Source organism: Ranitomeya variabilis, chromosome 1, assembly GCF_051348905.1.
Source record: "Ranitomeya variabilis isolate aRanVar5 chromosome 1, aRanVar5.hap1, whole genome shotgun sequence".
NCBI classification, from domain to species: Eukaryota; Metazoa; Chordata; class Amphibia; order Anura; family Dendrobatidae; genus Ranitomeya; species Ranitomeya variabilis.
The window spans coordinates 108,317,253-108,327,939 of NC_135232.1; the positions used below are offsets into that span (position 1 = coordinate 108,317,253).

Consider the following 10,687-nt stretch of genomic DNA (forward strand, 5'->3'; position numbering starts at 1 on the left):
GCACGGCTACCATCATTTTATCGCTTGTGCGCAGTAGGGATTTGCAATGTGTAACGAGAGACGAGAGAGAGAGAGAGAGAGAGAGAGAGAGAGAGAGAGAGAGAGAGAGAGAGAGAGAGAGAGAGAGAGAGAGAGAGAGAGAGAGAGAGAGAGAGAGAGACAGAGACAGAGAGAGAGAGAGAGAGAAAAAAAAAATTCCCAATTGACGTGCATAGGGTTTCGTGTTCCGGCCGATCCTCGACTTTTCGCAGTAATCGGCCGATTTCGCCCGACTCGACTTTTCAAAAAGTCGGGTTTCACAAAACATGACTCGACCCTAAAAAGGTCAAGGTCGCTCAACCCTAGTGTTCGGAGATTTAGTTTTCCTCACCTCAGCTGGATGATTTACATCTGTTAGCCAGCATAAGTACATGTGGGGATTCCCTAGCAACCAGGCAATCCCCACATGTACTTATGCTGGCTATCAGATGTAAATCATTCAGCTGCGGCAATAAAAACTAATTTTCCCAGCACTAAAAAATACTCGGAGGACACCCGAGCGTGCTCGGGAAATCTCGAGTAACGAGTATATTCGCTCATCACTAGCTATAACATGTAAACATGAAATATAAGGCATATGAATTGCATTACTGCTCTAGAAAATAAGAAAAAAATGGAGATGCTTGGCACATAATTTGAGTAATTCATGCATGCCCAGCAGCCAACGACAAGGCGATCTCCGGTTGCCGGGAACCTATTATTATTAATTTATATAGCACCATTAATTCCATGGTGCTGTACATGAGAAAGGGGTTACGTACAGAGTTATAGATTTCGTTTACAGTAAACAAATTTACAATGACAGACTGGTACAGAGGGGAGAGGACCCTATCCTTGCAGATTTACAATCTATGGGATAATGGGGAAGAGACAGAAGGTCAGGGGTGCTGCAGCTCTGGTGGTGGTGAGGCGGCAGCTCTGGTGGTGGTGAGGCGGCAGCTCTGGTGGTGGTGAGGCTGCAGCTCTGGTGGTGGTGAGGCTGCAGCTCTGGTGGTGGTGAGGCTGCAGCTCTGGTGGTGGTGAGGCTGCAGCTCTGGTGGTGGTGAGGCGGCAGCTCTGGTGGTGGTGAGGCGGCAGCTCTGGTGGTGGTGAGGCGGCAGCTCGGGTGGTGGTGAGGCGCAGCTCGGGTGGTGGTGAGGCAGCAGAATGGTTATTTAAGGCTCTAGGCTTTCCTGAAGAGGTGGGTTTTCAGGTTCAGTCTGAAGGATCCAATGGTGGTGGATAATCGAACGTGTTGAGGCGTGGCAATCCAGAGGATGGGGGATATTCGGGAGAAATCTTGGAGGCGGTTGTGTGAGGAACAAATAAGTGTGAAGGAGAGTAGGAACTAAGTCTTGGGGGGATCGGAGATTACGTGAGGGAAGATATTGGGAGATTAGTTCAGAGATATAGGGAGGGGACAGGTTGTGGATGGCTTTGTAGATCAGTGTTAGTAGTTTGAACTGGATTCGTTGGGGAATTGGGAGCCAGTGAAGGGATTTGCAGAGGGCAGAAGCAGGGGAGTAGCGAGGAGAGAGGTGGATTAGCCGGGCAGCAGAGTTGAGGACAGACTGGAGTGGTGTAAGAGAGTTAGCGGGGAGGCCACAGAAGAGGGTGTTGCAGTAATCGAGGCGGGAGATGATGAGGGTATGCACAAGAGATTTGGTAGATTGTGGGCTGAGGAAGGGATGGATTCTGGCAATATTTTTGAGTTGGAGGCGACAGGAGGTGGCAAGAGTTTGGACGTGTGGTTTGAAGGACAGGGCAGAGTCGAGAGTAACCCAGAGGCAGCGGATTTCAGATGCGGGAGAGAGCGTGATGCTGTTTACAATAGATAGATCAGGTAGGGGGGATACTCGAGATGGGGGAAAGATGATGAGTTCAGTTTTGTCTACATTGAGTTTTAGGAAGCGAGACGTGAAGAAGGAGGATATGGCTGACCACACCCCGGGATTCTGGACAGCAGAGAAGTGACATCTGGGCCAGAGAGGTAGATCTGAGTGTTGTCCGCATACAGGTGGTACTAGAAGCCATGGGACTTTATGAGTTGTCCTAGGCCAAGGGTATAGATGGAAAAAAAGTAGAGGCCCTGGGCCAGAGACTTGAGGGACTCCAACAGAGAGAGGGCGGGATGAGGAGGTAGTGTGGGAGTGGGAAACGCTAAATGTGCGGTCGGAAAGGTATGAGGCAATCCAGGACAGGGCAAGGTCTTTGATGCCAAGGGAAGAAAGGTGAGGGCTAATTTGAAGGCAAGTGTAGCTTGTTTGACAGCAGTGAAGTCGTCTGGCTGGCGTGTTTTCTTCCAACGCCGCTCCACGACCCTAATGCTTGTCGAAGTTTTTGGTGAGATTGATATGCCAAGGTTGCCTATTGATTTGTCGCACTTTCCCATGCATGAGAGGGGCGACTGAGTCTATGGCTTATGTGAGGGTGGAGTTATAGAAAGCAGTGTCATGGAGTGAAGATATGGAGGACGGGTAGAAGAGAGTCTGAGAGTGTCTAGGTGTGCGAGGTTTATGCGAGGATGTGGTAATGGCTGGACATGGAGGGCGGGTGAGGAGGGCAAGGATGAGAAGATGAGTAGATGTGGTCAGATAGGGGGAAGGGAGAGGTTGTGAGATTAAATAAGGAACAGAGGCAGGTGAAGATGAGGTCTAGTGTATGTCCGTCTGTGTGGGTGGCTGTGGAGCACCACTGAGTCCAAAGGATGAAGTAAGGGCCAGGAGCCAATGTGAATCCTCTGTAAGGCTGAAGCCTGCATTTATGGGTACGGCCGATGGGTGGAGTGCTCGGTCAGATAGCCAATGTACCTACGCATAAATGCAGGCCACCAGAGAAGCCTTACAGTGCACAATGTGCACGATGTGAGGATTCACAAGTCTGCAGTCAAAACCCTCTTAACATTTACTTATGAAAAACATGGTTGGATTACTTTTTTTTTTCTGATGGTTTCTATATTTCTATTTTTAAACATCCAGGAAAATCAAAGCAAATATTCTATCATAGGTAAAGTATGTCAATGATACTCTTGTTTCTACTTTTGAACATGACTGAGCACTGCCAATACGTCCTTTTTAAGTTGAAATCTTGATGGTAAATCTATATTTTTCAGCTTCATGTCTATATTAAGTCTTTACTGGAAAAGGCTCATGAGCTTGTCGTCAATCTGATAGTAAGAATAGCCCCATACCATCCACACAAATCAAAGTGTACAAGAATAATCATTGATTTAGTATTAATGGAAGATCAACGGTAAGAGCGTGTAAAAAAAAAAAGTTTGCTTTTTTTGCCATTTTTATTTTTCAATGGCTACAAAAAACATGATAAAGCATACCTACAGTAATCAAGCCTGGTAGATGTGATTGGGGACTGAAGTACCAGAGAACAACCACTGCACAGTGGATGGAGCGGTGTTGTACATTACCGCAGCAGGAGGTGGACACAGCTGATCGGTGGGGATGTCAGGTGTCAGCCCCCCACAAATGTGACACTGATAACATAAGGCTAGGCCATCAATATCAAAGTCATAGACAACCCCTTCAAGGCAGGTATTAAACCCTTTCCTTTCTCCCTGCTGATGATATCCAAGTGATCTTATGGATAGCAATAAATATAATTGCTTGAATATCTGTTTCATTGAGATAACTGCAGACTGTTTGCATATCTTACTAGTTAAAGGGGGTCACCAAGGTTTTTACTACTGATGTCCTACCCAATATTAGATGGGTGGGGTCAGACTCCAGGCAATCCCGACGATCAGCTGTGTGATCGGGCCTCTTCATTCTTTACATTGGCGGCACTGCACACTGTGTACTATTTGTACAGTATTGCGACACGTCCCATTCACCTGGATCTCTTTGCATTGTTACATAGAGCTGCATAATGAGCATCTCACATCTCCTGTAATTACACCCTATTTTATCAAACCACAATCTGGTGGATCTATTTCCTTCCCTTGTTCCCACCTCCCTCAATTGTCCAGGAGGATATTTCACATATTATTACATACCTATGTTTTAGGGAAAGTAAATGCCTGCTCATCCAGACATTGCTGGCAGTGTTAGGCCTCAGACGTCACTGATTTTTCTTATACATATTTAAAAAAAAAAAAAAAAAGCGAAAACGATTTCCATCAGTGTTTGGTCAATGTCAGTTTTTACCATCAGTGTTGCGTCAATTTCTCTCAAATACAACATCAAAAGGAGCCTGTCACCCCCCAAAATGCAAATAGGACCGTTATACATTCATTTTAGAGACTTCACCCCTAAACAAATGATAATTGTAGATTTTACTTATTTTAAATAAAATGTAATTCTGGGGTCCTCAGTGCACCTGTTGTGCGACCAAGAGCTCACCCCTCAATCACTATCCTGCTCCCGCTACGTTGCTAGATGTGAATTGAATACTCAGCCCTGCACAAACTGACAATGCAGGAGCCCAGAGCACACAGTGTCAGTACAGGAGTGTTCTCATTGCTCTCCTGTCTGCAGCGGCCGCTCACTGAACAAACAACAACAACAACAACAAGTGAACAAGGCTGACAGAAGAGAGCGAAGAGCGTGCGCTCTGACACGGTGTGCTTGTGCACTCTGCTTATCTCCCTTTCCCATCAGCATTGGCCGCCAGCTACTCTGTGCAGGGAGCGACCACCACAGACAGGAGAGAGGGATGAGAGCACATCTGTTCTGATACTGTGTGCAGCGAGCGACCACAACAGACAGGAGAGAGGGATGAGAGCACGTCTGTACTGATACTGTGCGCAGCGAGCGACCACCACAGACAAGAGAGAGATGAGAGCACGTCTGTACTGATACTGTATGCAGCGAGCGACCACAACAAACAGGAGAGAGGGATGAGAGCATGTCTGTACTGATACTGTGTGCAGCGAGCGACCACTGCAGACAGGAGAGGGATGAAAGCACGTCTGTACTGATACTGTGTGCAGCGAGCGACCACAACATACAGGAGAGAGGGATGAGAGCACATCTGTACTGACACTGTGTGCAGCGAGCGACCACAGCAGACAGGAGAGGGATGAGAGCACATCTGTACTGACACTGTGTGCAGCGAGCGACCACAACAGACAGGAGACAGGGATGAGAGCACGTCTGTACTGATACTGTGTGCAGCGAGCGACCACAACATACAGGAGAGAGGGATGAGAGCACGTCTGTGCTGATACTGTGTGCAGAGAGCGACCACTGCAGACAGGAGAGGGATGAGAGCACGTCTGTACTGATACTGTGTGCAGCGAGCGACCACAACAGACAGGAGAGAGGGATGAGAGCACGTCTGTACTGATACTGTGTGCAGCGAGCGACCACTGCAGACAGGAGAGGGATGAGAGCACGTCTGTACTGCTACTGTGTGCAGCGAGCGACCACAACAGACAGGAGAGGGATGAGAGCACGTCTGTACTGCTACTGTGTGCAGCGAGCGACCACAACAGACAGGAGAGAGGGATGAGAGCACGTCTATACTGATACTGTGTGCAGCGAGCGACCAAAACAGACAGGAGAGAGGGATGAGAGCACGTCTGTACTGATACTGTGTGCAGCGAGCGACCACAACAGACAGGAGAGAGGGATGAGAGCACGTCTGTACTGATACTGTGTGCAGCGAGCGACCACAGCAGACAGGAGAGAGGGATGAGAGCACGTCTGTACTGATACTGTGTGCAGCGAGCGACCACAACAAACAGGAGAGAGGGATGAGAGCACGTCTGTACTGATACTGTGTGCAGTGAGCGACCACTGCAGACAGGAGAGGGATGAGAGCATGTCTGTACTGACACTGTGTGCAGTGAGCGACCACTGCAGACAGGAGAGGGATGAGAGCACATCTGTACTGACACTGTGTGCAGTGAGCGACCACAACAGACAGGAGAGAGGGATGAGAGCACATCTGTACTGACACTGTGTGCAGCAAGCGACCACAACAGACAGGAGAGAGGGATGAGAGCACGTCTGTACTGATATTGTGTGCAGCGAGCGACCACAACAAACAGGAGAGAGGGATGAGAGCACGTCTGTACTGATACTGTGTGCAGCGAGTAACCACCGCAGACAGGAAGGATGAGAACATGTCTGTACTGACCCTGTTTGTGCGCGCTCTCGTCTCCTGTAGTGTCAGTGTGCGCAGAGCTCAAAAGCGAGTGCTGTCCATCACCATAAGGGGAGGTGTGGAGGATGGTAACTGAGGGGGAACAGTGCACTGAGGACCCCTCATTTACATTTGTAATAGTGTGCTTATTTTAAAAAACGATTTAAGCGAAATCCCCTATATGAGTGGATAAATGGATCATTTGGGCGACATACAGTTTAAAAAGCCACAAGACACAGAGTTCTTACAGTCGGTCGTGAAACTCAGTCCCATAATGGACGGTCCACATGTCTCCGGAGCTAGCCTCATATACGCCTGTAAGGTCGCCGCGTCCTGCTGGGGAGACCCGAGGACGGTCCCTGCACGGACTGAGTTTCACTGGCATTTGCATGAGCCCAAACACCCTCATGAAACAAAGCCCCCAAGGAAACAATTCACACACAGAAGATTTGTTGCAGACTTTCCTGCCATAGAACACCAGTCCCTTCCTGAATGGGGTCGTATCTGCAACCTGCGCAGGGATTTCTGAAAAGTCCATTTTTCTGCGATACAACTTCCGCCACATGTGAATAGGATCCTAGGATGTAATATTGAGCTGCTGCACTGCAGTCTCCTCCACACTCAGACGTATATAATCAGTAATCATATAGTGTGTGTGGTTGTGGAACTACAGGTCCCAGCAACCCATGATAGCTGCAGCATGCTGGGAGTTGTAGTTTCTGAAAGGCCCCCGCATCTGAGCTAAGCTGTCATTGATCCCTGACGTTACAGGTATGGGGCATGGACAAGTCTGGACATCTCTACAGATGGAGGCAGCAATATATACAGAGCCCAGGCAGTCATACAAGGACCATCCGTGCCAGCCTGTAATGATGGCGCCCCCCACTCATCGGATCACTTACCAGGGTGTGGGTGGTATAAGCTGCAGCTTCAGTTTTATTTTTCCCTCCATTCACAGTGCCCGCAGCTTCCTCCTATACAGAACACTGTGTGCTCCTTCTCTTCCTGGAAGATTGCAGCCCCTCCCACACAGGAAGCCATGGCCGCCATCTTTGATAAGGGAGGCTGACCTGATTAGCTGGTTGGGGATGATAGGGAGCACAGTAGGCCAGGTAGATGGAGGCCTATGGGTTCACTGTGAGGCTGGAGCTGTAGTACAGTGTTGGCATTCTGACCATTTCTGTTCCTCTATCTCACTGTATAGACTTTTTTGTGTGTTGTTTCTGGTGTAGCCTCCTTTAGAGGAGTCCATGATCAGTGTATCGGGCAATTGCTTATATGGCAGTAACTGAGCTGTAACTATAGTGTGATACCAGTGCTAGAGGCGTAGGTGTCTGGTGGTGGGTAGTAGTAGAACCCTTTTCTCTTGAATAGGAGGGCTCTGTGGGCACACTTGTTTTGTCACTTTTAGCAATGAGCAGCATAAGTAGATGTGGGGATTCCCTAGCAACCAGGCAACCCCCACATGTACTTATGCTGGCTATCAGATGTAAATCATTCAGCTGCGGCAAGAAACACTAAATCTGCGAGCACTAAAAAATACTCGGAGGACCCCCGAGCATGCTCGAGAAATCTCGAGTAACGAGTATATTCACTCATCACTAGTCACTTTCCATTAAAAGGAAACTGTGACTCTTCCCGTATACTGAATCTTTCCCAACAAACGTATATCATTCTGCTCAGCTTCTCCTCCTCTACACCGTGCCGTGCACAGATCATCCTGTGTGTACAACGAGACAGGTTCCCTTGGAAGTCGATGGGATACACAGAAGCAGCTGTGCAGGCTCACTTCATTGTGCTCCATGTCTCTTATTTAATGAGTGACTGTGATGTTGCCTGTGACGTGGAAAAGCACTGTTAACCTGCAGCTATGGGATTAATTTACTGTTCGGGTTAATCTCTAATTAAGAGGATAGCAATTTTGATGGCAGTGCTTCTTTAAGGTATGTTGTTCTGAACCAGCAGACATTTACACAGACATTGTAAATCAATAGAACACTAATACAGCTCTTTATTTTTAGAACATTGTCCAACAGCTTATTCCAAAAGGCAAAAAACGTTGATATATTTTTGGACAATCGTGTCATGAATGTACACACCAATAATGTACTGTATGGACATAGAGAATGAATACAGGGATGCAGATATAGCGGGAGCAAAGGCAGAAGTTGGTGTTAGGGTGCGCACACAACATCTTTTTCAGGCCGAATCCGCCTGAAACCTGCATGAAGAAGTGATCTATAAACGTTAAAAATAATGCATGCATGCACAGGAATATCTAAGTGACTTGCTGTCATATGTTCCGATGTCTTTTGTAACTTCTTTGAACAGCATCAGGCTTTGAAAGCCGCTAAATGATGTGACCCGACCGTTCAGGCAGAAATCAGCACTATTTTATATATAAGATCTATGTATATATTCCATGTGTGAGTGAATTCGAAGCCCTACTGAATTCCAGAGACTCGTCAAGAACTGATCTCCAAGGAAATGAAGCGTATACTGAATCTTGGAGTCACTGAGGAATCACGTGGTCTAACCTGATTGTCCTTGATCCAAAACCAGACAGAGAATTGAGATTCTGTAATGATATCGAAAGCTGAACGAAGTCTCCAAGTTTGATGCATATCAGATGCCGCATGTCGATGAGCTGATCGAGAGACTTGGGCCGGCAAGGTAGCTAACCACCTTGGATCTAACAGGGATATTGCCAAATTTCCATTCCACAAAAAGCCAATGAGAAGACAGCTTTCTCTACGCCCGATGGTTGTTTCCAATATGTCTGTATGCTGTTCAGACTGCAGGGAGCTCCGGCCACCTTCTAGAGGGCCATGGACCCGATCATCGCACCCCATAAGGATTACGCTGCGGCATGCCTGGACGATATCGGAATCTTCAGCCCAGATTTGGGAAGTCATCTGGGAAAGGTCTAGGTGGTGTTTGATGCTCTCACGAATGTGGGGTTCTTTATAAATTAAAAAAAAATGTGCTATGGGGAAACAGGAGACCAAATACCTTGGATGTGTAGTGGATAGAGGCAAATCAAACGCCGGATCAATAAAGTGGATGCAATCCAGAACAGGATGAAATCACTCTCAAAAAAGCAAGTTAGTGGCTTTCTGGAAATCGGGTACTATAGGAAGTTCACTCCAAACTTTGCCATGGTGGCCGCACCCATGACAAACCTCCTTAAGGGAACAAAATCAGTCATGGCCAAAGGGTCGTCAAAGGGGGAAACGGCCTTTCAAGAACTGAGAGTAGCTCTGTGTAAGCAGCTGGTCCGGGTTGCCCCCCGACTTTAAGGGTAAGTTCACACAGGGCTTTTTTGCTGCTTTTTTTTCTGCAGCAAAACCTGATCTTCTTGGCAGGAAAGAAGCTGCGTCAAAAACGCAGGTTTAGGTGTGTTTTTGGTGCGAATTTTGCTGCGTTTTTTTTTTTCTCTTTGTCCATGCTAATGTCCTTGAATTTTCAGCAGACGCCGCTACATGTCTCCACCACGCGGTGATTTCTCAATTTTCTCTTTTCGTACTTATGGTATTGAGAAAATTGAGAAATCGCCGCATGGTGGAGACATGTAGCGGCGTCCCCTTACTCATGAGGAGTATTGGATTTACCATTTGGGCACAAGATTTCCTGATGGTCTAAACAAACGAAATGAAGTTATGTTGCATTATTAGTATTTATGATTTTGCTATTTCATTGTCATATTGTTTTTTATTTTTTTATGTCTGTCATTAATGTAGCCATGTTTTTGTATTACGACAATATTTTTTATGTGATTGAAGAACTTCTTTCACCTGTTGGGACCTGAAGTTTATCACATGATTTGATGTTGTATTTTAATTGGTCCTTGGTTTATTTAAAGTTGTGGGGGTATTGGTGTTTTATAAGCTTTGACAAAGATTACAGATGTGATCGAAACTCATCACTAGTCATCTCTTGCCATCCGATCCTTCCCGGAGCACTTTAATTCTAAATTTTTTTTTTACAATAAACGATTTGCATTTTATTTAAGGAGCTGGAATGTTTTTGTTTTTCTATTACAATCTATTAGGGTGAACATTTTAATTTGTGCCAGACCATACCCCATTCAGGTGGATGAGAGAGAAAAGGGGAAAAATGCTTAGGTTACCCCTCTAGCCCTGCAGGGTTTCCGCTTCCATGTGGAACATAGAGCCGGGAGTGACATGGTAATACCTCATTACTCTAGACTTGCAGTGTTTCCCAAACTCCAGTTCTCACGCCCCCCACAGGTCATGTTTTCAGGATTTCATTAGTGTTGCACAGATGGTGGAAGTATCATCAAGGCATCAGGGATTCTCTCACCTGTGCAACACTATGAAAATCCTGAAGTGAGGACTGGAGTTTGGGCAACACTGGAGAATACCATGATTAGAAGTGCCAAGCCCATGTCTTTAGGCAGAGGGGGAGGTATATAAGGTGGCTGAAGGACACCTAGTGGATGGGAGATAAACCTGGAGAAATGCTTTAGCACATATAGGACTAAAAGGGGTTTATTGGCCATGACAGTTTGATTATAAGCACCTGAAGAGTTGAGAGAGACTGCTGC

General features: G+C 46.8%; 1 protein-coding gene across 2 annotated transcripts in view; it reads right to left on the reverse strand.

Annotated features, from left to right (window-relative positions):
* POLK (DNA polymerase kappa) overlaps positions 1 to 7,149 on the reverse strand; it is a 113,161-nt gene extending 106,012 nt beyond the window's left edge. Inside the window, exons 1-2 of one of the 2 annotated variants that reach the window (XM_077287383.1) lie at positions 7,023 to 7,149; positions 4,028 to 4,104 (exon numbers count right to left, since the gene is read on the reverse strand). The gene's annotated coding sequence lies outside the window, so the exon portion shown is untranslated. The remainder of the gene's footprint in view (positions 1 to 4,027; positions 4,105 to 7,022) is intronic. The other variant, XM_077287377.1, reaches the window with a different exon arrangement.
* Between the last annotated feature and the right edge of the window lie 3,538 nt (positions 7,150 to 10,687).